The sequence below is a fragment of the Ranitomeya variabilis genome, chromosome 1 (genome assembly GCF_051348905.1).
Source record: "Ranitomeya variabilis isolate aRanVar5 chromosome 1, aRanVar5.hap1, whole genome shotgun sequence".
Classification (NCBI taxonomy): domain Eukaryota; kingdom Metazoa; phylum Chordata; class Amphibia; order Anura; family Dendrobatidae; genus Ranitomeya; species Ranitomeya variabilis.
In genome coordinates, this window is record NC_135232.1 from 512,874,928 (window position 1) to 512,893,188 (window position 18,261).

The 18,261-nt window shown below is 43.3% G+C and overlaps 1 protein-coding gene across 3 annotated transcripts in view; it reads left to right on the forward strand.

The window, feature by feature from the left end:
• Positions 1-8,026: 8,026 nt before the first annotated feature.
• Positions 8,027-18,261, forward strand: part of LOC143766070 (occludin-like) — a 120,131-nt gene continuing 109,896 nt past the window's right edge. The window contains exons 1-2 of one of the 3 annotated variants that reach the window (XM_077253463.1): positions 8,027-8,266; positions 17,625-17,774. The gene's annotated coding sequence lies outside the window, so the exon portion shown is untranslated. The remainder of the gene's footprint in view (positions 8,267-17,624; positions 17,775-18,261) is intronic. The other 2 variants (XM_077253469.1, XM_077253454.1) reach the window with 2 other exon arrangements.

Consider the following 18,261-nt stretch of genomic DNA (forward strand, 5'->3'; position numbering starts at 1 on the left):
GTAAATTAATGACGTGTGAAAAGTAAACATTGGCTAACCAAGGTGTTCATGTCCACAAGTGCTTGACCCTACATTTATCTTGTTAGGCTCACCAGGTAAGGTGGATCCTCAAAGTCTTAGGTCTGGGTGAGCACAGACTCTGGGAGTTGATGGAGCAAGTTGGAAGGCACATAGGCAACAAGGATTTGGTGCACACAGGAATCTCAGGAACAGCAGGATGGATGAAGTGGAACCCAGCAGGGAAGAATCCAAGCAAAAACACAAACACACGAAGCACAGATGTGGAGCACACCAAACATGGAACACTAAAGTCTCAAACCCAAGACACAGAGACACAAGTGTGTGTCTAAAAGCACCTTAAATAGGTCTTGAGAGATGATGTCATTGAAACACGCTGAGCAACTTGCAAAACCCGATATGATTCGTTTGGCCTTCAGTTAGGAACAATTTGTGCAATAATTATTTCATTCACCACAATAGAAAGAGAGTCCACCAGTAAGCTGACAGGATCTTTCACCTGGAGATATTCTTTTCCAGTCGATCCTCATGTGTTACAGTTCAGCCATTCTGGGACATTTTGAAGGTGCTATGGGACGTAACAAACGAGAATCAAGTGTTTTTCCCTTAGACCTTTCTTTAAAACGCAAGTCCACTCGGATGGCAAGTGAAATCAAGTCATCAAAAGAGGACAGCAAATCTCTACCAACGAGGTAATTCTTGATCCCACTGGATAAGCTGACATAGAAGACAGCCAGGAGGGAATCATTGCTCCAGGTCAATTCAGCACATAAAGTGCAGAGCTGGATGGCATAATGTTTCATGGAGTTAGCCCCTTATCTGAGCCGTATTATGGAATCAGTGGTAGAGTGGACATGACCAGATTCATCAAACACTTCATGGAAACCAGAAAGGAAATATGGTAGGGATTGCATGATAGGGTCATCCTGCTCCCACAATGGCACAGTCCTCACCAAAGCATACCCAGAAACAAAGAAAATATGTAGACCGCTTTAGACCAGTCAGATTAAAATTGTTGGAGACATAACTCATTGCAGTGCATTGATTCAGAAAGCCCCAACATGCCTTAATGTCTCCATAAAAACAGGCAGGAGTGAGCAAATGTGGAGAGGTTTCAGAAAAAGGAATGTTCCAGGTGATAATTAACCTGGGGCGGTGCTGCAAATCTTGTGGCAAAACTGCAGGAGTCTTGAAACAGTGCATCCATATGGCAGAGAGATCCTGCACAAGCTGGACAAGCTCCTGTTGGCTAATAGCAAGTTGCATTACCAGGCCAGGCAGATGATCCGTATCCCATGGCAATGGTGCTGTGGCCTCTGCATCTTTGAAATTCATGGTCTTGAGATTCTGTTAGGCTCACAAGATGAGGTGGATCTTTTAAGCCTTAGGTTCGGATGGGCACATAGACGCCGAGCATTGATGCAACAAACAGGTAGGCACATGAGCATCAAGGACTTGGCACACACAGAAATCTCAGGAGCAGCAGGATGGGTAAAAAGTGTAACCCAGCAGGGAAGAATGCAACCACAAACACACAAAGCATAGATGGTAGAGCACACCAAGCATGAACTGCTAGAGTCTTAATCCAAAGATACAGGTTTGTCTAAGTGGGCCTTAAATAGGTCTAGAGAGATCATGGAACATATCTACATAAAACTTTAATTGACATTTTTCAGCCCAAGCCTCTAGCTTAAATAAATTCCTCTGCAATATCAAATTATCATCCACTGTGTCGATTACCTTGCAGAAAGTTTAGTATAATCTGCAAAAGTTGAAGTTCCACTCTATATGCCTACTACACTATGATTAATAAATACTGTTTATACTCGTGCATAAGCCCAGTGTTTCAGCACTTTTTTTCGTGCTGAAAATGCCCCCCCTTGGCTTATACACGAACCACGTCCCAGCAAGATGGCAGAGGAGGGGGAGCAGCGGAGCTGTGGGTCACAGAGGCAGGAGCCAGGGGCTGCAGTTCTAACTGTGCCCGCTACTAAAGAGAAATGAATATTCACTGCACTGGCAGTGAACACTCATTTCTCTCATAGCGCGCATAGTCAGGGCTGCCACTAGGAATTTAGGGGCCCCATACTGGCAACATTTTTTGGGCCCCCTTGAGACTCCACCCAGGCTCCACCCCAGCCCCGCCTCCACCCCTCAAATTGTCCACAGCCCCACCGCTCTCTCTTGGAAAAATTCCACTTCTCACCAATCACACATTAACAGTTCCCATCACCAGATTACACATATAACCAGCAGCCTTTGTTTTGGCCAAAAGATTTTTTAAGCCGCCACCACAACACGGTAGACTCTTTTGGCCGTGCCCTACTCTAACCTATTAAACATTTCTTAAAATATGCAATACAATTTAGGTATATTTTTAAATTTTTAAAATGACCAATAATATCACACACAAGGGACAAATCCCACCGTACCATGACCAGACACAATATTACTGGCACATAGTGACCTATAATACCACATACAAAGAACAAATACCGCCACAACATGTCCAGACCATATATGAAAACCAAAGTGACCAAATAATATCACATACAAGGGATAAATACCGCCACACCATGACCAGACCACATATTACCACCACATGGTGACCAATAATACCACATACAAGGACCAAATACCACCACACGATGGCTGTACAACATATTACCACCACTTTGTGACTGAATACTACAATACTGATCAGTAATAAAAAAAAACAATACTAATATCACCATATGTGCCATTATACAGAGGAGATCTGTACTTAGTATGCAGTGTCAGTGTAAAGGTAATACAGTGATCACTGGTGACATTATACACAGGAGCTCTGTAATATAATGTATAATGTAAAGGTAATACAGTGATCACTGGTGACATTGTACACAGGACCTCTGTATATAGTATTCAGTGTATAGTGTCAGTGTATAGGTAACACACTGACTCACCAGTGACGCCTCTAGGTGAAGTCTATCATCTTCATCCAGCACAGATCGACGTCACTTCTTCCAGCCAGGGCTCGTCTCTGCATGAAATAACACAGTTATCTAGAGCACAGCTTGCAGAACACATTACGTATTTTTTCCCAACTTCTACACTACACCAAATGAAGAAAAAAAGGCAACATAGTATCACTCTGCACAGTAACAGGATGCCCCCCCTCCATTTAAAACAGTATCCTCAAAAAAGAAAATAAATACATCACTGCAGTAATAATATCCCTTAATTACCCCCTATGGTAATACTATCCACCATTCTGGCCCCCGTGTATTTCATTCCTTGCTCCAGCCATATGTTCTCCCATCCTGCCCTCAAGAGTATCCATTCTACCCCATATGATTTCCCCATCCTGCCACAACTGCCCCATGATCCTGCCACAACTGTCCCATTATCCTGCCCCACCTGTCCCATATTCCTGCCCCATCTGTCCCATTATCCTGCCGCATCTGTCCCTTGATCCTGCCCCATCTGTCCCATGATCTTGCCCCATCTGTCTCATGATCCTGTCCCATGAACCTGCACCATCTGTCCCCATCCTGCCCCATGATCCTGCCCCATCTGTCTCCTTCCTGCCCCATGATCCTGCCCCATCTGTCTCCATCCTGCCCCATCTGTCTCCATCCTGCACCATCTGTCTCCATCCTGCTCCATCTGTCTCCATCCTGCTCCATATTCCTGCCCCATCTGTCTCCATCCTGCACCATGTCTCCAATCATGCCCCCGTGTCTCCAACCATGCCCCCTGTGTCTCCAATCTTGCCACCATGTCTCCAATCCTGCCCCGTGTCTCCAATCCTTCCACCATGTCTCCCATCCTGCCACAATGTCTCCCATCATGCCACCATGTTTCCCATCCTGCCCTCATATCTCTAATCCTGCCCCTATATCTTTCATCCTGTCACCATGTCTCCAATCCTGCCCCATATCTATCATCCTGCCACTATGTCTCCAATCCTGCCCCCAATTCTTTCATCCTGCCACCATGTCTCCAATCCTGCCCCATATCTTTCATCCTGCCATCATGTCTCTAATCCTGCCCCCATATCTTTCATTCTGCCCCTATGTCTCCAATATTGCCCCTGTGTCTCCAATCCTGCCTTCATATCTATCATCCTGCCAACATGTCTCCAATCCTGCCCCCATATCTTTCATACTGCCACCATGTCTCCAATCCTGCTCCCATATCTCCAATCCTGCCTCCATATCTCCAATCCTGCCCCATATCTATCATCATGCCCACATATCTATCATCCAGCCTCCACGTCTTCAATCCTACCCCCATATCTTCAATCCTACCCCATCTCCAATCCTGCCCCCTGTGTCTCCAATCATGCCCCCATATCTTTCATCCTGCCACCATGTCTCCAATCCTGCGCCCATATCTTTCAGTCTGCCCCCTGTGTCTCCAATCCTGTCCCGTGTCTCCAATCATGCCCCGTGTCTCCAATCATGCCCTGTGTCTCCAATCATGCCCCCGTGTCTCCAATCATGCCTCCATGTCTCCAATCATGCCCCTGTGTCTCCAATCATGCCCCCTGTGTCTCCAATCATGCCCCCTGTTTCTCCAATCATGCCTCCTGTCTATATTCTGCCCCGTCTCTACTCTGCCCCCGGCAGGATGGATACTTGTCTCTATCCTGCTGGCTTGCCGCTTTCAATAAAAAAAAAAAATTCCTCTTACATTGCCGCGCTCCTGCGGCGAGCGATGTTCCCTCCAGGCTGAAAGCACGCACTCACCGGCGAATGACAATGATGTCAGACGCCGACAATACAGTATCTGAACCCTTCATCTCGGATGCAGGGTTCAGTAACTGCACTGGCAAAATCCTGCTGCTGGGGCCCGATCAGCAGAAGAGATGATGCGGGCCCCCTCTGCTGACCAGGCCCCACACGCCAGTCAGGGCAGTAAGGCCCCGATGGCGGCCCTGTGCACAGTTAACAGCTGCAGCCGCCGGCTTCCAGCACACATCCTACTTACCTTCCCTGCACACCCTCACTGCATCTCGTTCCAACGCCAGCAGCTCTTCCAGCAGAGAAATCCCGAATCCCCTCATTAAGGTAATGAATATTCACTCCTCTCCACTCCCATAGGCATGGAGTGAATATTCATTACTTTATTGAGCGAGGACACGTGATCGCTCTGCCGGAAGAGCTGCTGGTGCCAGAGCGAGATGCAGCGAGGGTGCGCAGGGAAGGTAAGTAGGATGTATTTTTTTATAGGAACCATGCCTACAAGGATAGGGGATAAGGAGCCATGCATACAAGGATGGGGATAAGGAGCAATGCATACAGGGACAATGAGCCAACCATAAAAAGACAAGGACGGGGAGCCACGCATACAAGAACAGGGCTGGGGAGCCTTGCATACAAGGATGGGGAGCCATGCATACAAGGACGGGGATGGGGAGCCATGCATACAAGGACATGGATGGGGAACCATGCATACAAGGACAGGGATGGGGAGCCATGCATTCCAGGATAGGGATGAAGGGACAATGCATACTCAGCTTATACTTGAGTCATTAAGTTTTCCCAGTTCTTCGGGGCAAAATTAGGTGCCTCAGCTTATAGTTGGGTCAACTTATACTCGAGTATATACGGTATGTTTAAAAGAAAAGGGCCCAATATTAACACCCGTCTTCCCACTTTTAACTATGACCTAATAAGAGCATGTTCTATTAATAACCCTCTGTTTCTTATCACTGAACTAGTTGTTAACCCAGTTATACCCAGTTCCATTGCTCTCATTTTATGTAACAACCTTTTATGTGGCACCATATCAATTGCCTTTGAAAAGTCCAGATAGAGGACATACGTAGCCTTGTCCTGGTCTACTCTGGATCATATCTCCTCATAGAAGCTGATCAGATTAGTTTGACAGGGCCGATTCATCATAAATCCATGTTGATGTTGGGTCATGAGGTTATTCTTACTGAGATACTCCAGGATAGTATTTCTTAGAAAACCCTCAAAAATTTTGACCAAAGTAGAGTTGTAGAGTTTGAATTTACCAGCCTATATTTTCCATGTTCAGTTTTTTCCCCTTTTGAATATTGGTAACACAATTGCTTTGTCCCAGTCCTGTGGTACAGATCCTATTACTATGACATCTTTGAACATTACAAATAGTGGTCTGCCTATCACAGTATTTAATTCCTACAGGGGGTGTACGGCATCTACTTTAGTGATGTTGAGTTGTCACCGTACTTCCTGCTGGGTAAAGCAGGTAATATTTCATAAAAATTTATGCTGATCATCTCATCTGTCATGGGTTTGTTGACAAAAATGTGTTTAGTAAATTTGCCTTTCCTTGCTCCTCTATGTATCCCAGTCTATTTTTGAGGGGGCCAACACTAGCATTTTTAAGTTTCTTATTGTTTATGCAGTTGAAGAATATTTTGGGGATTATGTATAGTCTCTTTGGCAATGAGACCCACTGTCTCAATCTTTGCTGCCTTGTTTTACTGTTTACACATTTAATTTTTTCTCTATAATTGCGTTTTGCTTTGTCCCTACCCTTGCTTTAATTCCCCTAATGCTGTCTTTTTGAGCGAATGTCTCTGTTGGGGCTATGTCAAGCTTCCCTTCAGAAACCTGTTTTTCGGGGATTCTGACATAAACCCTTTTTTCAGGGATTCCAACATAACATAAACCCCAATGTAGTGCTCAGTGGAGAGTTCTGCATGAGGGTGTATTTAGCCTTAGAACGGAATTAGTTAGTAAGGAGCTATAACTTTCAATGTAAAATCAGTATTTTCATTCATTCACAGGTAACTGATAACGCTATAATAAGGCAATGGCTGTCCCTTCACAAGCGTGTCTGCTCATACCGAAATCACATTTCTGGGTTATGGCTGCATGTAGTATGGCGACTAGAGGCAGAGACACAGACCCTCCCTCAATACATGTACTTGGTCTCTTTGTCTACTGCTAGAAATGGATTACATTTAACAATAGGTAGCAGACGGCGAGTTAGACAGAGGAGAGAAATCTATTGAGCGGATATTTTGGAGTGATTTTTCAAAAGACCAGATATTTTTTCATAAAGTAATTTGCAGATTGACTATTTAATACATTAGCTATCAAATGAGATCAAGTTGTCAATTCTCTCAAATGGTGACCATTAAAATCTTATGTCTGTCTTAAATTATTAGACTTTGAGTCCCCAGTTACTACTCCTGTACCACAAAGACAGTCATGCCAGATTTCTTTTTAACATTAGTTACAAAAAACATAAGGAAAGTTTTCATTACTTACAGGCCACCTGGCCCTATGATAACACTGAATAGTTGAAGTGTAAAAAAAGGGACATTATTTCAGGTATAAAAGCAGAGGAATTTTTTAATGTCTGGGAATCTAAAAATGGAAAACGATATTTAGAACCACTAATTGTTTTAGGGCACATTTATACGTCTGTATTTAGGCTGGGGCTACATAGTGACTTGTCACACCATCAAACGTTCACTTGGGCAGACTGTTACATTGCAATGCAAAACAAATGAATGGGGTCATATTGTCACCCCTAGGGTACTATGACTGCAACAAACAAGTCGCAAGAAGACCAACATTAATGGATTTTTTGCAACTGACTTTTCGCAGTACCCTCAGAGTTACCATTCACTATAGCACCGCAGTGTAGCAGTGGCACCGAGTGAACTCCGGTTGTGTGACCGCTGTCACGGCCAACATCGCCATGTAGCTCTAGCTTTAAGTTCCATGCTAGCCCTGGATAATTTTGTGGCTATAATGGAAGTACATGTTCTTAGAACAAGTTAGAATTACCCATTGCATATTTCATGCCTGTAATCTCTTAATGTCTGCAAATAGTTTCCTTTTTATATGCTGTTTGTGTAAGAAAAGGCAGGTACCCCAAGAAGCTATGCTACTGCCTGTATTACAGCAGGAAAGTAACAGGTTAAAGGTATGCGAGTGCCAGACCTGCCCATGCACTTGTTCTCTGGGAATGATAAGTTTTCCAAGTGCTGACCAGCCCTGAGGGGAGGATTTCACAGTGTGAATGTGGGCAGAGCTGGATTCTAATCATTAATCCCAGAACGCCATTATCAAGACTCAGGGAGACGACAAACTAGTGTGAGCAAGGGGATAGCGAAAACCTGCAGAACCCAGACACCTTGTGAGATACGAAACGGGATCCTAGAAATGATGTGAGAAGTTTCGTAACACGTGGGAACAAAGAACGTGAAGTCATGTATTAATGCCACAAGGACTGGGGACTACAGAAGTTGGAACTGGTAAGTAAATAGACAGTTACACATAGGGAATGTAAGGAAAAGTGACAGATACTGAGATGTGTAATGAGAGAGGGATACACAGTCTGCTGAATAAGAACAATAGCCCATGGGGGAAGGGAGAGGTGAAAGGAGAACCATGTATTTAAGGTCATTCTGACAGTAAGAGCTATATAATATTTCATCACGTACAATATACACATTTTATTGTGCTGATATGACACATACCGTGTTTTGTCAAAAGGACAATACAAGAAGGCATATCACATACAATAACTTCAGAATCCATCAGCTTCCATCCTAGCTATAACTTGCCGCATCTCCATCTTGAGTTGTGTTTCTCCTTGTTTTAGGCAAGTGAAGATAAAAAAATAACATAAAATAATACATAATCCTTGTACCAAAAATGTAAGAACATGTTATATACTTGGTGGGGAGTCTTGGGTATAATGCAATTTAGTGCATTTTTAGTGTAACCTAATGTACGCAACAATGGAAGTTTAAATGACTATAGTATGTACAATGCAATGACACAAAAACCTAATTCACTACTGGTTTACACCTGAGTGTAACAACTCTCTCAATATAAAGAACATTAGGACATAAAGATGGCAATTTGCTAAACTAAAACGTATTTTATGCAAAATATTTTATTTTCAAAATGTATTATTTTCTTATTTCAAGCAATTCATTTCTATTTGCTTAATTTTAACTTGTGCAGTTGTGGCCAAAAGTTTAAAAGTTTTGAGATCGCAATAATATTAGCAAATACCTAAAATTAGAAATGTAGTATAGTTTTTCTGATTTGCTATGTTGCTTACCCAATGTGCAGGGCATTGCAGTAACTTAGGTATCTATGGTTATGATGACTAACAGCTGTCACTAGTGCACATGGAGATATATATTGGGATAGGATCTTGGAGATGGGAATACTCCTTTAACTTTTGAGCTTTATAAACTGTGATCAGATGAATCATAAAGATTTGTAGACATCACTTGCCAAAAAAAGACATAGTTACCGGTAACGGGATTTCTTGGAGCCCATGACAGCATCACGGAGAAAGGTGATCCGCCCTTCAAGGACAGGAAACCTACAGAATAAAAGGGCGGTACCTCTCCTTCGCATCAGTTGGTTTACAGGGTACAAGAGGACCTCCAAGGTTATTACAAAAAGCAAACATCTTAATCATAATGCTTATAAAACACCCTATAATCTACACATAAACATAAAAATGTGCTCACCCACACGTGATGGGAGGGAGTATAAGGGTGCTGTCATAGGCTCCAAGAAATCCCATTATCGGTATGTAACTATGTCTTTCTCTCTCCATGACTGCACCACGGAGAGAACTGCAGAGAATCAGAGTTCAGGGAGAGACCACAGCCTGCAGAACACTTCTCCCAAAAGGTGAGTTCAGGGGAAGAGGCCAGATCCAACGGAGAGTGAATGTAGGAAGTAGAGGGAGATCACCATGTTGCAGCCTTACAGATTTGCTCTATGGAAACATCTGATTTCTCTGCCCAGGAGGTTGGCTAGAGAAAAGGTCTCCCTAATCTACCTTGCTAATGTGCCTTTTGAGGCCTTGAGCCCCTTTCTAGCTCCCAGAAAACAAACAGAGACCTATCCTTCCTACTGTACTGAACCAGACACCTTTGTACATCTAATGTAAGAAGTTTCCCTTCCATGGTATTTTTAGGGTTGGAACAAAAGGATGGGAAGATTACTTCCTGGGATCTATGAAAATATGATGCAATGTAAGGCAGACTGGATCCTCTAGAATTTGAGTAAAGGGAGGGCCTGTATGTCGCTAACCCAGCTGGCCGATGTTAATGCCACTAGTAGAGCCATTTTAAGTGATAGGATCTTAAGGGATGTGGTATCTAAAAGCTCAAAAGGATAGGATCTTAAGGGATGTGGAATCTAAAAGCTCAAATGCAGAGTTGGTTAAGGCTGACAACACCAAATTCAGGTCCCAAGGAGGCAAATTCTGGCTATCAATGGGACTAGATCTAGCAGAGACCTTAATAAACCTGTAGACCCACCGATTGCCTGCTAAATTGTAATTATACAGGACTCCTAGCACAGAATCTTGGACCTTTAGGCTATGTGCACACGTTCAGGTTTTTTCGCGGGTTTTTTCATGTTTTTTCTAGCTAAAAACGCTATAAAAACTCATTAAAAACGCATGCATTATGCATTCTATCATTTAGAATGCATTCTGCATGTTTTGTGCACATAGATGCGTTTTTTTCCGCGAAAAAAACGCATTGCGGTAAAAAAATGAGCATGTTCATTAATTTTGCGGATTTTCTGTGTTTTTCCTGCAATTCTATGCATCTGGGAAAAAACGCACAAAAAACGCATCAAAAACACGTCAAAAACGCATCAAAAACGCATAAAAAAACGCAAAAAAAATGCATGCGGATTTCTGGCAGAAATTTCAGTTTTTTGTCAGGAAAATTTCTGCAAGAAATCCTGACGTGTGCACATACCCTTAAGGTGCTAGTGGAAAGGCCTTGTTCTAACCTCTACTGCAGGAACTTGAGGATGGCTGTAACTGGTACCCCCTCCTGCACCTTGGTCCCTGAGGTGAACAGGAATTTCTTCCAAGTTTTTCCATAAGCCTTGGTGGTGACAGCCGTCCTACTCTGGAATAGCATAGACATCAGATTAGGGGAAAAACCTCAGTCCCTCAGGAGTGCCCTCTCAAATTCCAAGCTGTCAAATGCAAATTTATTGCCTGAGGATGATACACCAACCCCTGGGAGAGAATATCCAGAACCCCCGGGAGCACCCAGGGGTCGGTGACTGATATCATCCTTAATCAGGAGAACCATGTCATTCTTGGCCAGAAGGAGGCAATCAGAATCACTCTCACTCTGTCCTCTTTCATTTTTCTTAGGACAGCAGAGATCAAAATAATTGAGGAAAAGGCATAGGCCAGACTGTGATTCCAAGGAATCAGGAAGGCATCTGAAGCCTGAGGGCTACCCCTGGGATCTATGGAACAAAATTGTTTTACTCTTTTGTTCTGACTGTTGGCAAAAAGAGCTATAACTGTAAGGCCCCACATCTTTATAATGAGGTCGAATATGGATTGCTTTAACTTGTTTCTGCTAATAAAATCTGCCCTGTAATCTTCTACCCCTTTTATGTTGAGTGCTGTTAGAGACAGGAGATTGACTTCCGCTACCTGAAAAATGCGGCCTGCTATTTCCATCAAGGGTCGGGACCGAGTCCCGCCTTGATGGTTCAGATATGCCACCATTAATTGGTTGTCTGAAAATACCCTTACACGATGGCCCTGAAGGGAACCCAAGAGCTCTACCAAAGCACGTTCCACTGCTAACAGTTCTTTTATGTTTGACAAGAAGACTTCCTGCTCCCCTGTCCAAACTCCCTGAACTATTATGTCTTTTAGATGAGCCCTCCAACCCCTGGGGCTTGCATCTATGGTCACCACCTGAGTAATCCTGTTTATCCAAGGAATTCCTCTGGCTAGCTTCTCTACCTTTAGTCACCAACTCATGGAATGAGTAGTTTTTGAATACAGAGTCAACTGTCCTTCTACAGGTCCATCTCAAAAAATTAGCATATAGTGTTAAATTTCATTATTTACCATAATGTAATGATTACAATTAAACTTTCATATATTATAGATTCATTATCCACCAACTGAAATTTGTCAGGTCTTTTATTGTTTTAATACTGATGATTTTGGCATACAACTCCTGATAACCCAAAAAACCTGTCTCAATAAATTAGCATATTTCACCCGTCCAATCAAATAAAAGTGTTTTTTAATAACAAACAAAAAAAACCATCAAATAATAATGTTCAGTTATGCACTCAATACTTGGTCGGGAATCCTTTGGCAGAAATGACTGCTTCAATGCGGCGTGGCATGGAGGCAATCAGCCTGTGACACTGCTGAGATGTTATGGAGGCCCAGGATGCTTCAATAGCGGCCTTAAGCTCATCCAGAGTGTTGGGTCTTGCGTCTCTCAACTTTCTCTTCACAATGTCCCACAGATTCTCTATGGGGTTCAGGTCAGGAGAGTTGGCAGGCCAATTGAGCACAGTAATACCATGGTCAGTAAACCATTTACCAGTGGTTTTGGCACTGTGAGCAGGTGCCAGGTTGTGCTGAAAAATGAAATCTTCATCTCCATAAAGCATTTCAGCCGATGGAAGCATGAAGTGCTCCAAAATCTCCTGATAGCTAGCTGCATTGACCCTGCCCTTGATGAAACACAGTGGACCAACACCAGCAGCTGACATGGCACCCCACACCATCACTGACTGTGGGTACTTGACACTGGACTTCAGGTATTTTGGCATTTCCTTCTCCCCAGTCTTCCTCCAGACTCTGGCACCTTGATTTCCGAATGACATGCAAAATTTGCTTTCATCAGAAAAAAGTACTTGGGACCACTTAGCAACAGTCCAGTGCTGCTTCTCTGTAGCCCAGGTCAGGCGCTTCTGCCGCTGTTTATGGTTCAAAAGTGGCTTTACCTGGGGAATGCGGCACCTGTAGCCCATTTCCTGCACACGCCTGTGCACGGTGGCTCTGGATGTTTCCACACCAGACTCAGTCCACTGCTTCCTCAGGTTCCCCAAGGTCTGGAATCGGTCCTTCTCCACAATCTTCCTCAGGGTCCGGTCACCTCTTCTCGTTGTACAGCGTTTTCTGCCACATTGTTTCCTTCCAACAGACTTACCATTGAGGTGCCTTGATACAGCACTCTGGGAACAGCCTATTTGTTGAGAAATTTCTTTCTGGGTCTTACCCTCTTGCTTGAGGGTGTCAATGATGGCCTTCTTGACATCTGTCAGGTCGCTAGTCTTACCCATGATGGGGGTTTTGAGTAATGAACCAGGCAGGGAGTTTTTAAAAGCCTCAGGTATCTTTTGCATGTGTTTAGAGTTAATTAGTTGATTCAGAAGATTAGGGTAATAGGTCATTTAGAGAACCTTTTCTTGATATGCTAATTTATTGAGACAGGTTTTTTGGGTTATCAGGAGTTGTATGCCAAAATCATCAGTATTAAAACAATAAAAGACCTGACAAATTTCAGTTGGTGGATAATGAATCTGTAATATATGAAAGTTTAATTGTAATCATTACATTATGGTAAATAATGCAATTTAACACTATATGCTAATTTTTTGAGAAGGACCTGTATATGTCCTTCCAGGGAAATCTAATTTTCTAAGATGTCCCACTGTAGTTCCTGGGTGTGAATCTGGGCCCACCATACCACTGGGATACAAGAGGTCAGGGAACCCAGAAGGGACATAGCTTTCCTAAGGGTCATGGAGGGGAATTTCAATGTCCGTGATACCTGGCCAACAATCCTTTCTATTTTTCCCTCTGGAAGGCAACATTCCTGTTTTTTGGAGGCCTATATGAGTCCAAGGAACTATTGTATATTTTTTGGCTCGATTTTTGATTTTTTTAAGTTTAAAACCTATCCTAAACTTGTTATGGAAGCCATGACTTCTTCCAGCTGATTTCTGCAGTGCTGGACTGAGCTGCCTGCTACCAAAAATTTGTCTAGGTAGAGAATAATCAGGATGTCTCTTTCAGGTGTGCCATTGTGTCCGCAATTAGTTGGGTAAACACTCATGGAGCTATTCATAGGCCTAACTAAAGGGCTTTATACTGAAAGTGTCTGATTGTCCTCCTTATGGAGACCACTACCCTGAGGAACTTCCGATAGTCTTTGGATGGAAGTTTGGATGGGGAGCTGTGAGAAACTCCAATTTTAGGTATGATTTTATTGAGCCCAATATCCTGGAGCTGCTGGAAATTATTTCTCAGGCCAGGAGGAAGAAAGATAGTCTTCCCCACCTGGGGAAAACCATCACTGGGAGGGTTTCCTATTGTCATGGGAGGGGCCCCTAAACAGAAAACCCCTACTTTTCTTCTTTCAATCCTCCCTCCTGTCCTGATCTCAGGGTGGTCTCCTGCTAACAAATTTCCTGCTCTGAGAATACTTTTTATATGACGGGATAGAGAGGTTAGGGAATTCCTTTTTGCTATCAACTGCCTTTTCAAGCATATCATCCAATGTTGGTCCGAACAAAAATTCACCCTCACAGGGAATGAAGCATAATTTAGACTGGTTTTAAAGATCCCCAGGCCAACAGGGTTCTACAGGCCACGTTAGAGAAGGCTGCCGATCTGGATGCTAATCTGACCGAATCAGCAGAAGCATCCTCAAGGAATGCAGCTGCCCATCGCATTAAAGGAGCGGAATCTAACATGTTGTCCCTAGATACCTTGTCCTGGAGCTGTTTCTCTAACTGATTTGGCCAGATCATTAGTGACTTTGACGTGCAGGTTGCTGCTACAACTGGCTTCAGATACCCACCTGAAGCTTACCAAGAACTTTTAAGGAAGGTATCTGCTTTTTTATCTAGGGGATCTTTTAATACCCCTTGTCCTCAAAGGCCAGGACAAACTTTTTAGAAGCTATAGCAATAGCTATGTCTAATTTTGGAGCTTTATCCCAGGATGAAAAGGCTGGATCATCAAAACGATATTTCCTCTTAAAGGATGGGATAGAGAAGGTGGGCAATTAATTTTCCCGAGGGGCCACATAAGAAACTGTTGTGGAGGACCAAACCAATAGGCTGAAATTAATTCTGTTCAGTATTCATTTTAACTTATTAATTATAATAATTTTATATTAATATTATCACTTAATATTGAGCAGAATTATGTATGACATCCTCCTATATACCATTTGAGTCTGCATACAACTCCTTCTACATATCGTATGAGCACACACACAGCCCCTATATAACGTAAGAGTCCCCACACAGACCCTTAATTACCGTAAGAGCCCCCACACAGCCTCCCCATTATCAGAAGGAGACTCACATAGCCTCCCCATGATCAGCAGGAAACCCACATAGCCTCCCCATGATCAGAAGGAAACCCCAAATAGCCTCCCCATGATCAGAAGGAAACCCCACATGGCCTCCCCATGATCTGAAGGAGACCCACATAGCCTCCCCATGATCAGAAGGAGACCCACATAGCTTCCCCATGATCAGCAGGAGAACCACATAGCCTCCCCATGATCAGCAGGAGACCCACAAAGCCTCCCCATGATCAGCAGGAGATCCACATTAGCCTCTCCATGATCAGCAGGAAACCCCACACAGCCTCTCCATGTCCAGCATAAGACCCCACATAGCATCTCCATGTCCAGCATGAGACCCCACATAGCCCCACCATGTCCAGCATGAGACCCCACATAGCCTCACCATGTCCAGCATGAGACCTCCAAATAGCCTCCCCATGTCCAGCATGAGACCCCCACATAGCCTCCCCATGTCTAGCATGAGAGCCCCATAGCCTTCTCATGTCCAGCATGAGAGCTTCCTATTCTCTCCATGTCCAGCATGAGAGCCATCTGACCTCCCTCAGTCCAGCATGTGAGCCTCATAACCTCTCCATCTCCAGCATGAGAGCCCCATAGCCTTCCTATGTCCAGAATGAGAGCCCATAGCCTCCCCATGTCCAGCATGAGAACCCCATAGCCTCCCCATGACCAGCATGAGATCCACACAGCCTCCTCATATCTGACATGAGACCCCCAATAGCCTCCCCTTATCCAGCATTAGACTCCATAACCTCCCCATGTCCAGTATGAGACCTCCATAGCCTCCCCATGTCCAGCATGAGACCCCCATAGCCTCCTCTTTTCCAGCATGTGACCCCCCATAGCCTTCTGTTGTCCAGTATGAGACCTACACAGCCTCCCCATGTCTAGCATGAGACCCCACATAGCCTCCCTATGCCCAGCATGAGAACCCATAGCCTACTATTATTCAGAATGAGACCACAAAGCCTCCCCATGTCCAGTATGAGATACCCATAGCCTCCCCAAGTCCATCCAAACATCCCATACACATGAAAAACAAATAAAAAACAATCACATACTCACCTTGCTCGCCGTTATGCCTCTGCTCTCTCAGATGCACTGACTCTCCGCAGTGCACAGCTGAGCAGCTGACGCATTAAAATGACATCATCGCATCAACTGTATCACTTGCTGATTGGTGGAATAAGAAGCCGGTGGCCCCTACTCCAACAATGCATTCACCGCTGATAGCGGGGATGCACATAGTGGTGACAGTGGGCAGCGGACAGTCTGAGGAGGGCATGGTGCGACCTGTGGGCAACTGTTTTCAGCTGGATAGGAACAGCCAGAAGACCAGATCTAGTCCGTGGGCCACACTTTGCCCAGGTCAGGGACAGAGGGATTTTTTCTTTCTGTTTTTTTTTCCCATTTTCTTTTAATCAGAAACTGGATTTTCTCATTAAGCGGGAATGACCAACACTTTTTCTGCTCTAGCCTGTGGAACATCATGTCTTGTACAGACTTTTTCCGGACGAGGGTCTTCCACCCCCATCATGGATCTAATGGCTTTAGCAAGTCTATCCATTTCTTCCACTGGAAAGCAGTGGCGTCCTCTGATATCCTCCTCTGGTGAAGATGAAGATGAACCTGTGTCCCTCTGTTCACCCTCCTCCTCCGAACTACTGGATAGAAACCTTGGATTCTGGGCACTTTTTATGCTTTTTATTGCTACCCCCTTTGGACAGGGATTTAATAGTGTTCTTGACCTCCGTTTTAATTATTGATCTTAGTTTGGTGGCAAAATTTGGGGTTAACATCTGCTTGATGCATGACTGGCAGTTTTTTCACCCAGGTAATGAGCAACTCTTCCCCACAGAGTGCACAATTCATGTGCTTGGCCTTTGTTATGCACTTTCTTCCCTAAACAAATGAGAAGAAAGGGGACCACTAAGTAAAGTAAACTTTCACAAAGATCACTTACCAATCAGAAGCAATGCCATAAATATTTAGTCTTTACATAACCTTGATGTGTTTGTCAATAACAAAAACTTATGAAATGCTGAATGTACTTCAATAACCATAGAAACATCTGATGCGAAGCTCTAAAATCTCAAAACTTTTTGCCATAACTGGACAGTCTAGAACTATTATAATGGGGTTATTTTAGTTAAACAACCAAACAATGAACAACATTGTAAGAAATATGCTTTTGATTTGGCTGCATGACAACAAAAACAAATGTAACATACAAAGGCTACTGTGAAATAAAAACTATTTAGGTTGACTTCAAATCCCAGTATCCAATTATCCATGAGTCAAGCTGACATTTGTATTTTTTTACTAATGCAATTCATTATAATATTTCATTTGTGGGGGTTTTCATTTCTGAATATGCCATTTGCAAGTACACTCTGATTATTTACACTCTAATTATTTAGGTTTAACACCTTCATTGCAGCCAATTTCCATTTTTTCATTTTAGTTTTTTCCTCCCCTTCTTCCAAGAGCCATAACGGAAGCAAGGAAAGAATTTCAAGTCAGCTGAGATTGAAATAAAAGTGCAATTCCACAATTATTTTTTTTTTATTTACCATGTTCATCGTAAAACTGACCTGGCAATAAAATTCTCCAGGTCAGTACCATTACGCATACATCAAACATGTATAGGTTTTTTTATTTAAGTGGTAAAAAACAATTCAGAAATGTGTAAAAAAAAATTAGAATTAGCAGGCAAAATTTACATGTGTAGTTTCTTGAGCATGCTATTTAGAAACATGGTACATTACATTTCTAAAATATTAAAACCCCTTTTGTAAAAATATGCTTAATGGGGTTTTGATATGCCCCCAAAATATCCAGAGATACGTATTGATAATAAAAATAACTATGCTCACTCTTTATTTGCCCACTGCACTGGTGCTCCCAGTCAATCTTTGTTTACTTGACTGTAGTGTTGATGTCCTGCCTTCTGCCATAGACCACTGATGCCAGTGATTGGCAGCAGAGGTCATGTGGGTAAATGAGGAATACATTTCTGTAGCCAAGTAAAAAAAGTCTGTCAGGAAACCCAAGAGCATTGGTCAATTTTATAGGTGATTATAGTTTATTGTTATTTTATA